The sequence below is a fragment of the Durio zibethinus genome, chromosome 24 (genome assembly GCF_047325235.1).
Source record: "Durio zibethinus cultivar Kanyao isolate XHJ-2024 chromosome 24, ASM4732523v1, whole genome shotgun sequence".
NCBI lineage: Eukaryota > Viridiplantae > Streptophyta > Magnoliopsida > Malvales > Malvaceae > Durio > Durio zibethinus.
The window spans coordinates 2,500,188-2,512,327 of record NC_143185.1 but is presented as its reverse complement, the minus strand read 5'-3'; positions in this window follow the sequence as shown (position 1 = coordinate 2,512,327).

The window sequence follows — 12,140 nt, the reverse complement described above, 5'->3', positions numbered from 1 at the left end:
TTTGCCCTTGAAATCACTAAGGATAAACAAGCTTCTCAAACTTTGCCCCCAATGTGGGGTGATCCTTGGTTAAGGTTCCTCAAAAAAAAATTTTAAGAGGTTTAAATAAGGTAGCAAATGGTAATTTTTTTTTAAGGATAGAATAAAAATGACCATTTCTCATCTCAAACATGAATACTCTCAATGAATAATATTTATTGATTGAGAGCAGACTTGTGAATGAACAATTGTAAAGATCATATGTTGCATTACTTCTAAATTTTTTACTAGATTTATCTTCTTTTTATTCAGCAATCTCAATGAATCAACAATCTCAACTTATTAATAAGATCATCATGAATGATTTTTCAAAATCAAATCTGAATTATTATCATGACTATCTGAACATTCATTATTCAAAATCAAAGAATGGATATAGTGAAAAGATGTGAAAAGGTAAAAGTATATAACGGTGGTTCACAAAAGAAATGTCATGAAAATGCATCAAATTTATCATTTTTATTGCCTAGATTCAACCATATTTCTCCTTTCATCATCATATTTGCTCTACTTTCTTTTTTTGGCAAATTATTGAAAATTATTTTACGTAGAAATGCATGTGTCAGCTATTAAAAAATATAGAAAAGAGATAATTGCTTGTGGTTTGGTAATTTAAGTTATAAATTTTCCCACCATGGCTATTGAATCTTTTAACTAGCTTCCAACATCCTTGAAGAAACAACAATGGATAAAAAAGTCAAGGTTTCAGTCTTTATTTATTTTTCTTTAACTTTGCCAACAAGGAAAAGTCTTTTAGTGGGGTAATTAAATCAATAATGATAGCCACCGGCTTGGACTTCTCAATAATGATAGTCGACGGCTTAGACTTCTATCTTATTTTCCTTCACAAGTGTACTAGTACCATTTCCACTACACAATAAAAGAAAAAGTTACTTTTTAAGTTATTAATAATTTTGATTTAAAAATTTTATGATTTTATTTTTAAAAATATTTTATAAATATGAATATAAACTTGTATGTATATATATATCTGGTTTTTAGAATATATGTAGAATTGAACATTAGAATAAGCCTATTTATGTCTGATTCTTGAAAATTAGTTTAGATAAGTATAGTTTTTAGGTGATAATATCTTATCACCAATTTGTTGGTATTAGAAAATTATTCTGCTCATTTAAGATGAAGTATACTTTTGAAAAAGTTAAGGAGTTGCTTCAAATTTTTTTGTTAAGCCAAATGGCCTCCAATCAACCAAGCCAGTGAAAACAAAATCAAACAATCAATCAATCATACAAAATATAATAATTTAATATGATTCAGTCTAATTGATCTACATTCATGAATGTGAAATAAGATCCACTAGTTATAGAGAATTACAAACATACATCAAAACGTATCAACCACTCAACAATCAATATCCATAGACCCTCTCAATCTTTTCTAGTCGTATTGAGTATTCTCAACCCAAATAAACACATACCCATGTGCACTATTTCAATATAACCAAACACATATCTATATGCACTCATACATCATACCTATGTGGACCCTCTCAGTCTTCTCTAGTTCACTCTTATGCATCATACAAACCTACATACTCATAAGACGTAAATCTCTAGTAGTTTTATGGGGTGTCTATCCTATAAAACTCTACAACTCTCTTACATCCTTTTTACATACCTAACGCTATAAAGACTTCACTTATTTATAACCATACAAATTTGCCTATTAAAAATTTATTTCCTTTTAGAATTCTTCTTCTGCAAGTCAAACTTGCCTATTAAGAATCTTTTTTCTTTTATAATTCTCCTTCTGCAAGTCTTCTTATCCATCAAATAATATCTAACAAATCCTAAACAAATCTCTTGTGAGATTTGAGTCACTATTCTCAATAATCTCCACCTTAACTCAAATTTCATCAAATCATTTATCTTTATGTTAGATATGTTTGGCTTCACCTGCAATGAAAGTCTCATAATCATTTTCTCTTGTGTGTCTTCTCGTTTCATGTAAATTGATCCTCAAATTTTAAAATATAAACTCAAACTCTTTTCTTGAATTGAGCTCTTCTAAACTTACCTCTTTTTATAGCTCAAACCTTCAACTCTTCTCACGTCTTAAACCTTCAGCTCTGATACTACTTGTTAGGCTAAAAGCCTCAATCCCATCACACTAGTGGATGCAAAATCAAATAATCAATCAATCAGACAAGAGACAACAATTTAATGTAATTTGGTTTAAGTAACCTACGTCCACGGATAAGAAATGAGATCCATTAGTTGTAAAGAATTATAAATATATATAAAAACATATCAATTACTCAACAATCAATACCCATAGACCCTCTCAATCTTCTCTAGTCCTATTGAGTATTCTCAACCTAAATAAACACATACTTATGTAAACAATTTCAACACAACCAAATGCATATCCATATATACCCATATATCATACCTATGTGGATCTTCTCAATCTTTTCTAGTCCATTCTTATGCACTATACAAACCTATACTCTCATAAGATGTCAATCTGTAATAGTCTTATAAGGTATCTATCCCATAAAAATCTTATAACTCTCTTGCATCTTTTTCTTATACCTAACCCTACAGAGACTTCACATATTTATAACCATACAAACTTGTCTATTAAGAATCTATTTTCTTTTAAAATTCTTCTTCTGCAAGTCTTCTTGTCCATTAAATAATATCTAACAAGTTTTAAACAAATTTCTTGTGAGATTTGAGTCACTATGTTCAATATTTTCCTAGGTTAATTAATAAATAGACTCAAAATCCAATGCTTGACCTTAAAAACTCTAACTGGTCAAGCAACCTTAGGATTTGGTACACATGATATATTAAATATGATGTCACAATAAGTGAACATGGACAAACCCTTTCCATTTTCTTTCACATGTGTTGAAACGAAATTTCTTTTTTTATAAAAGGGTAAAAATATCTTAAAAATTTTTTATAATTATTTGATTTTTTTAAAATTGTATTATAATTAATTAATTTTTTTATTTTTTAGTTTAAATCAATTAAATCTTTAAATTTTTTTAATTAAAAACTTAAATATCTATTTTTGTTTTAATTGATCGTTGATTTGGTAAAATGAATATTAATCAATTTTCATTTAATAAAATTTTAGTTAGTTAAAAGTAAATATTTAAAATTTTAATTGATTATAATTAAATTTTTCTTTAAAATTTTTTTGATCTTTTTGCCTAAATTTCTCAAAAGAATATTCTTTATTAATTAAAAGTTAAAATATTCTTTGGGGCAAAGGGATGAAAGGGATTTTTATAGTAAATTTAAGTTTTTTAGCATTATCAACAAATAATAATTATTAGATTTATATAGTTAAATATCAATTATTGATTAAATTTTAAAATAGAGAAGGGCAAAACATACTTCTCAAGTAATGAGAATGCAAAACAAAATTTATAAAATCCTATACACAATTTAAATAATTTTCACTTTATGTAATAGTTTTTATTTTTCACTTTATTACATGTTTATGAAATTACTTCAAAATAAAATCAAAATAATTAAAAATATTCCTTTTTAAAATTTTTTAAAGTAATTGCCATCTTTGAAAATAGTTAAAAATATTATAAAAATAATTCTAAAGAAATTAAAAATATTAATAAAAAATTCTTTCAAAGAAAAAAATTAACTTAAAAGAATTTCTATTTTAAAAATAAAAATAAAAAAATTATTAACATAATCAAATGATAAAAATAATAAAATTATATTAATTAATGTAAAATGAGATAAAAGTATCTTAACACGCTAAAAAATGAATTATGAAAATTTTAAACATAATTGAATATAAGAAGAAATGTCAAAAGAATTATTTTAACATAAATAATTAATTTAATAAAGTAAATTTAAATTAATTATTTTCGTATAAATATATAACAGAATAGTTAAAAAGACATATAAGGATAAAAATTAATGTAAAATAAATGGTATTTTAGAAAAAAATTAATCAAAAATTTATTAAGGTAAACGCGTGAGAAGAATCATAAAATTTACATTATTTAACATAAAATATATTAAAAGTATTATAACACCTAAGCAAGAACTATGATAATTCTAACTCAATGAAATGTAAAAACAATTGTAAAAAAATATTATTGAAATGTAAATAACTAATATAGCAATGCAAACTTTTAATTAATTATTATTTTTATAAATATATAAAAAAAATATATAAAAAAAATAAAAAATGTAGATAACATGAATAGATGAAAAAAATCATAACATTCATACCATTTAGCGTAAAATGGGTACGAAGAGTCATAACACACTAAGAAAGAATTATGACATTTTAAACACATCAAAAAGTAAGAATAATCATATATATTATTATAAAGTAAATAATTACTATTATAATGTCAATTTTTAATTAATTATTGATATGTAAACAACTGTAAATATTTATGAATAAAATAAACACCTAGCCATAATAGTTTTAAAGAAAGTTATAAACCTCTAACAAAAGAATAAATAAGTATTATGTGTATTATATCTTTAATTCTAACACTAGAAGTTGAGGTCTAATCAGCGGATGCCATCAACTTCGTTAGAATTCTAAGATATATATGCTAAATGAAGGTTTAAATCGAAACTTTCTTATATTCATAATATTTATTTGTGTGAAAAGTTAAAAATTAAGCACAAACATTTTGAACTAGTGAAGGATTGTTTATAGTTTAGATTATGGTATATCTCACATTGGATAGAAATTTTTAATTATTGATAACTAAAATTAATACAAAAATTAATTTTATTCATATTTTTAATAACTATATTTGAACAAAAATAATTATCATATGACAAATGGTCATACCTCTTTGAATATAAATAGATTATTATTCATAAAGGTCATAATTATTAGGAAGAGTGGGGTCTAGCCCTATTGGTTTTGGCAAATTAAAAGGCTTAAAGTCTTTTTTTTTTTTACTTTAACCTAAGAGAGCCTTACTTATTTAAAGCTTTAAAAAATAAAAAGGGGCTGTGTAATAGAGAAATAGAAGGTGGTGGTGTCGAAACCAAGAGAAAAAAGAAAAGCTAGGAAAAATATAGAGAAAATGGAAAAGGGAGAGTTGGTTGAACGAAAGTCGATTAGTGGTCTAATTAAGCTAAAATTTTCTCAACAGGTTTATAATTCAGAGTTTTGCATTCTAAACGGTGAAGATCATGTTTGAAACTATCTAAGAAAAAATTTATGGTGTATTTGTTAAGTTATCTATTTGATGAGATTTTTTGAATTGTCTCTCTAGTTATTGATTAGCTCTAGTCTTAGTTAGAGAAGAACTTTGTATATGCATTATTTGATAGTGGAGATTTCTCTAGTGGTCCGTGATTTTTTCTTTCTACACTATAGGATTTTTTATGTTTTATATTTCTTGCATTATTGATTATTGGTTGTTGTCTATTACTATGAGTTTATTGCGATATATTGCTTCTATGTTGTTGTGTTTATTGATTCAGGCCCAACTAGTGATATAAAAGCAAGGGTTATTTTGAGACATAGTTAAAAAAGTAGCCCAAGACAGAAATAAATTCTATTTGAGATCATGAAAGGTGATACAGGTTCTATGATAAAATTGACAGCATTAAATTATTTAATTTGAAAGCTTATGATGGAAGATTATTTATACTACAATGATTTATATGAGTCGATATTACGTGATTTGGCTAAATCAATAGATATGAAAGATAAAAACTAGATGAAGTTAGGCATAAAGATGTTGGTTATAATAAAAAAATAGGTTGATACTAGCGTATTCCATCATGTAGTGCAGAAGACAGATACCTATACTATTTGAAAAAAATTGACAGTATTGTATGAGAGAAAAACATGTATAAATAAAGTTATGCTTATTAAAAAGCTTACAACTTTACAGTACAGAGATGGACGATCGATTATAAAGTACTTGAGTGATTTTCAAGATATATTTAATCAGATGACTACTATAAAATTTAAAATGAATGATAAAATGAATACGTTGTTTCTTTTAGGTTTATTGCCAAACAGCTGGAATACTCTAGCTGTGATTGTTCTTAATGGAGCTCTTAATTACAAAGTGATATTGGAGATGGTAAATGATAATATACTTAATAAAAAAACAAGACGAAAAGATTTAAACATTGAGAATCAAACTTTGGTTATAGAGAACAAGGGTAGAAACATTGACGAAAGTCAGAACTTGAAATGCTATAGTAAGTCTAAACATAGATCTAAGTCCAAAGATAAAGTTAAGTGTTTTCATTGTTGTAAACTAGGTTATATAAAGTGATACTGCAAGCTCTTAAAGTATGAGAAAATATAAGAAAGATAAGAGTTCAGATGATGGTAATGTTGCAACAGTGAATTCAAATATTAATCAGTTATTTTGATTTGTACACATAGTAATTGTTATCATGCTGGTGATATCGACATTAAGTGGATAATTGACATAAAAGTGATATATCATTGTGTTCTTAAGAAATAGTTGTTTACAACTTACCAAGTAAGAGACTTTGATTACACTAAGATGGGAAACAATAGTGTACCGTAGATTGTTGGGATGGGTGATACTATTGTAAAAACTAGTACAGGTTGTATGTTGACTTTGAGAGATATCAAACACATTTCAGAAATGAGAATGAACTTGTTTGCTATTAATGTCCTTGATAAAGAATGATATAAGAGTCAATAAAAGAATGGGCAGTGAAAGCTTCTCGAATGATCTATAGTAGTTACAAAGGAAAAACTATACTATACAATGTATAAGATATAGATGCAACTGAACAGTAACTAGATAAATGCCATTGAGGATGATGCCTCAGTAAACAAGTGGTATAAGAGGCTGGTACACATGAGTGATAAAAATTACAAGTTTTGGCAAAGCAATCTCTTATTCTATTGACTAAAAGTATGTCTCTTGATTCATGTGATCGTTATTTATTTGACAAGCATCGTAGGGTTTCTTTTCTTAAGAGTTTTTAGAGAAAAATAAATAAATTAAAATTGATTCATTATGACGTATGTGGTTATATTGAGGTTGAGTCATTAGGTGATAGCAGGTATTTTACTACTTTTATTGATGATGTTTCTCGTAAAACTTAGGTGTATATGTTGAAAAACAAAAGCTAGGTGTTGTAATATTTTTAAAATTTTCATACCATAGTGGAAATGATGACATTGTTACCTTTAAAGTGTATTCAGACTGATAATGGTAGGGAATACACACCTGAAGACTTTGAAAAGTATTATTTAAAGCAAAAGATTAGGCAGAAGATGACAAAACCTGGAACACCGTAGCATAATGGTGTAGCTGAAAGGATGAATTGCACCATTGTGAAAAGAATTAAATGTATGTTGAAGATGGTAAAATTACCAAAGCTATTCTAGGGTGAAACAGTCAACACAACTTATTATTTACTTAACAAAACATTATCAGTTTCTTTGGGCTTTGACATTCCAGAAAGAGTGTGGACAGGAAAAGATATTTCATACTCTCACTTGAAAGTTTTTGATTGTAAAGCATTTATGCATGTGCCAGAAAAACAAAGGTCAAAACTTGACAGTAAAGCCACATAATGTGTGTTTATAGGGTATGGTGATAAAAAAATTTGACTACAGGATATTGGATCCAATGAAAATAAAGACAGTTGAAAGCAGAAATATACTTTTCCATAAAAAAAAACCATAGCAAACCTTGAAAAAAATAAAAAGACTATACAGGTTACTGTTGAGTGTGATGTTTTAATACCAATAAGGGTTTCATAGAAAAGAGCCACAGATGGTCAAAATGAGCAAAAAACAGAACTTGAGAATATGAATGAGCCAGCCACAATTAGTGATGAGTCAGAAGCAATCAATTTTGAATAGAATGAGCAATCTTTTTTACCTGAAAGTGTTGAGTAGAGTGAGCAATCATCTCCACTAGAAAGTGTTAAACAAGGAGAGCTACCTTTCAACATCTAGTGAAACAGAGTCTCAGCCAAAAGATCTACTAGAGAGCACAAGTCATATACCAGTTATCCAAGTTAGCTATTAGTTAAGATGAGCTAGAGAGCTTCTAAGATGTGTAGACTACTCTGGATAGAGAGCACTAGTTAAAAGTAATAAAAGAAAAAATGGTGTCATTGTGAAAAAATAGTACATATGATTTTGTTAAACTTTTAAAAGGGATGAGGCCATTGAAGAATAAATGGGTGTTCAAGTTGAAAAAGGATAGTAACAAACTAGTGAGGTACAAAGCTAGATTGATGGTGAAAGGTTTTTTTCAGAAACCAAGCATCGATTTTGATGAGATCATCTCTCTAGTTGTGAAAATAAATTTTATTCGAGTGGTACTGAGATTAGCAGCTAGTTTGCATCTTGAGATTGAGTAACTTGATGACAAGGCTGCATTCATGCATGGTAATTTGAAAGAGGACATTTATATGAATCAACCTAAGGGTTTTAAAGTGAATGAAAAAAAGCACTTAGTTTGCAAACTAAAAAAAGCTTGTATGGCTTAAAACAAGCTCTGCGACAGTGGTACAAAAAGTTTGATTCTTTTATGATAAGCCACAGCTATAAAAAAATGACAGCAAATCCTTGTGTATATGTCAAAAAAAATTTTATAATAACTTCATTATTCTCTTATTATATGTTGATGATATATTGATTGTGGGACAAGATACTAGTATGGTTCACAAGTTGAAAGAATAATTGCCTAAGTGCTTTGACATGAAGGATTTAGATCCAATAAAACAGATCTCGGTATAGACATTATCCAGGGTAGAAAAGTTGGAAAGCTATAGTTGTCACAAGAAAAGCATATTGAATGAGCGCTTAGTAGATTCAACATGCAACATGCTAAATCAGTTAGCAATTCACTTGCCAACCATTTTCATCTGAGTAAGACATCTTGTCCGGTGACTAAAGAAGAGCAACTCACTATGTCTAGAATTTTTTATTCTTCTGTAGTTGGTTCTTTAATGTATCTTATGGCTTGTACACGACCTGACATTACTCATGCAGTTGGTGTAGTGACCAATTTTCTTTCTAATCTAGGAATGGTTCACTAAAAAACATTGAAATGAATTTTTAGATATTTGAAGGGTACCTTAAAATATGCTTAAGTTATGAAGTTTCATAACCAGTTTTAAAAGGGTTTATTGATGCTAATATAGCAAGTGATCTTAATGATAAGAAATCTATTTCAGGATATTTGTTCGTTTTTGTAAAAGGAGCTGTTTCTTGGTAATCTAAGTTGCAGAAGTGTGTTACCTTATCAACTACAAAGGCTAAGTATATTACAACAATCGAAGCAAGTAAAAAAATGCATTGGATGAAACATTTTCTTTTTAAATTAAGATTAAATCAGAAAGGGTATGTGATATTTTGTGATAGCCAAAATACTTTAGATTTGAGCAAGAATGCCATGTATCATACTAGAATGAAGCACATTTATGTTAGATATCATTGGTTACGTTCGGTGATTGAGGAATAGCAGATACTATTAAAAAAAGTCTATACTGATGAGAATGTAGCAGATATATTGACTAAGATATTTTTTAAGAAAAAATTTGAGCTCTGTAGTAACTTGACCGAAATGTGTTCTTTGGCCAGGGTAATTTTCAAATGAAATTGTTATAGTATTAAATCTCCTCCTACTAGGGTTGGAATGGGAAATTGTTAGGAATAATGAAGTCTAGCTCCATTGGTTTTGGCCAAGTAAAAGGCCTAAAGCCTTTTTTTTTTTTGTCTTTGACCTAAGAAAACCCTACTTATATAAAGCCTTAAACAATAAAAAGGGGGGCTGAGTAATAGAGAAACAGAATGTGGTGGCGTTGAAACCAAGAGAATGAAAAAAAGCCAAAAAAATAGAAAGAAAAGAGAGAAAGGAGAGTTGGTTGAACGGAAGTCAATCTATGATCCAATTAAGTTGAAATTTTGTCAGCAGGTTTATGATTTAGAGTTCTACATTCTGAACAGTAAAGATCGGGTTTGAAGCTCTCTAGGAACAAATCCATAGTGTATTTATTAAGTCACCTATTTGATAAGATTTCTTCAATTATCTATCTACTTGTTGATTAGCTCTAGTTTTAAAAAAGAATTTCGTATATCAATTATTTGATAGTGAAGATTTTTTTAGTGGTCTATGATTTTTTTTATTTACACTGGAGGATTTTTTACGTAAATATTGGTGTGCTTTATTTTTCATACGTTGTTAATTGTTAATTGTTATCTATTACTTTGGGTTTATTACGATATATTACTTTTGCGTTATTGTGTTTATTAATTTAGGCCCAACAATGATTATACAAAAGATTATAATAATCTAAATAGAAGTTATATTTGTTCATTCATTATAAATAAATTTTTCAATATAATTATTTTTATTATTTTTGATTGGAGAGTTTAAGGTTTTATTATATTATAAAAACATAATTATCTTTAAAAAAATATTTTTCATGCCTCAAAATCAAAATTTTTTTTTATTTTTTTTCTCTTATTTACCTTTTTTTAACAATATCAACCTTAAGTCGCTTAGCAAAGGCAGATGTCTTGCCACTGAGATAATTATGAATTGCCAACAAGGCCTCAGTTCTTTTCATCCTTTCACATATGAATTCATCAAAGGTTACATGAATGTAAGGATACGTAAAATTCGAGAGCTTTTTACTATATCGAAAGACATAGACCTGAAGTTGAGGAGGGAAGTATTGTCGGGACATGGCATACATGAATATTATGGGTGCCATGGTTAAGCCTAGATTCAACCAAATTTCTCCCTTCACCATGATTTTTGCTCTACTCTTTCTTTTTCTTTTTTCTTTTTTTGAAAATTATTGAAATTTTTTTTACGTAAAAATGCATGTATCAGCTGCTAAAAATATATAGAAAAGAGATAATTGCTTGTGGCTTGATGATTTAAGTTATAAATTTTCCCACCAAATCTTCTGACTAGCTTCCAACATCATTCAAGAAACAACAATGGATAAGGAAGCCAAGGTCTCAGTCTTTACTTATTTTTCTTTAACTTTGTCAGCCAGGAAAAGTTTTTTAGTGGGGTAATTAAATCAATAATGATAGCCGCCAGCTTGGACTTCTATCTTATTTTCCTTCACAAGTGTACTAGTACCACTTCCACTACACAACAAAAGAATAAGTTACTTTTCGAGTTAGTAATCATTTTAATTTCAAAATTTTATAATTTTATTTTTAAAATATTTTATAAATATGAATATAAACTTATATATATATATATCATAATGAATTTTTAGAATATATGTAAAATTGAACATTAGAATAAACCTAGGTGTGTTTGATTCTTGAAAATCAGTTTAGATAAGTGTAGTTTTCGGGTAATAATATCTGATCACCAATTTTTTCATCATAATTAATAAATAGACTCGAAGTCCGATCCTAGACCCTAAGAACTCTAACTGGTCGGGCAGCCTTAGGATTTGGTACACATGATATATTGAATATGATGTCACGATGAGTGAACACGGACAAACCCTTTGCATTTTTTTTCAGATGTGTTGAAAGGAAATTTTTTTTAAAAAAGGGTAAAAAGGTTTTTTAATTTTTTTATAATTATTTGATTTTTTAATAAATTATTATAATTAACTAATTTTTTATTTTTTATTTAAAATCAATTAAATCTTTGAATATTTTTTAATTAAAAACTTAAATATCTATTTTTGTTTTAATTAATCGTTGAGTTGATAAAATGAATAGTAATGATTAATCAATTTTCATTTAATAAAATTTTATTTGATGAAAATAAATATTTAAAATTTTAATTGATTATAATTAAATCTTTGTTTTAAATTCTTTTGATCTTTTTGCCTAAATTTTTCAAAAGAATATTCTTTATTAATCAGCAGTTAACATATTGTTTGGGGCAAAGGGATGAAAGAGATTTTTATAATAAGTTTAAGTTTTCTAGTCCTTAGAATAAGGTCAACAAATAATAATCATTAAATTTATATAATTAAATATCAACTATTGATTAAATTTTAAAATAGAAAAAGATAAAACATATTTCTCAAGTAATGAGATTGCAAAATAAAATTTATAAAATCTTATATATAATTTCAATAATTTTCACTTTATGTAATAGTTTTTATTTTTCACTTTAT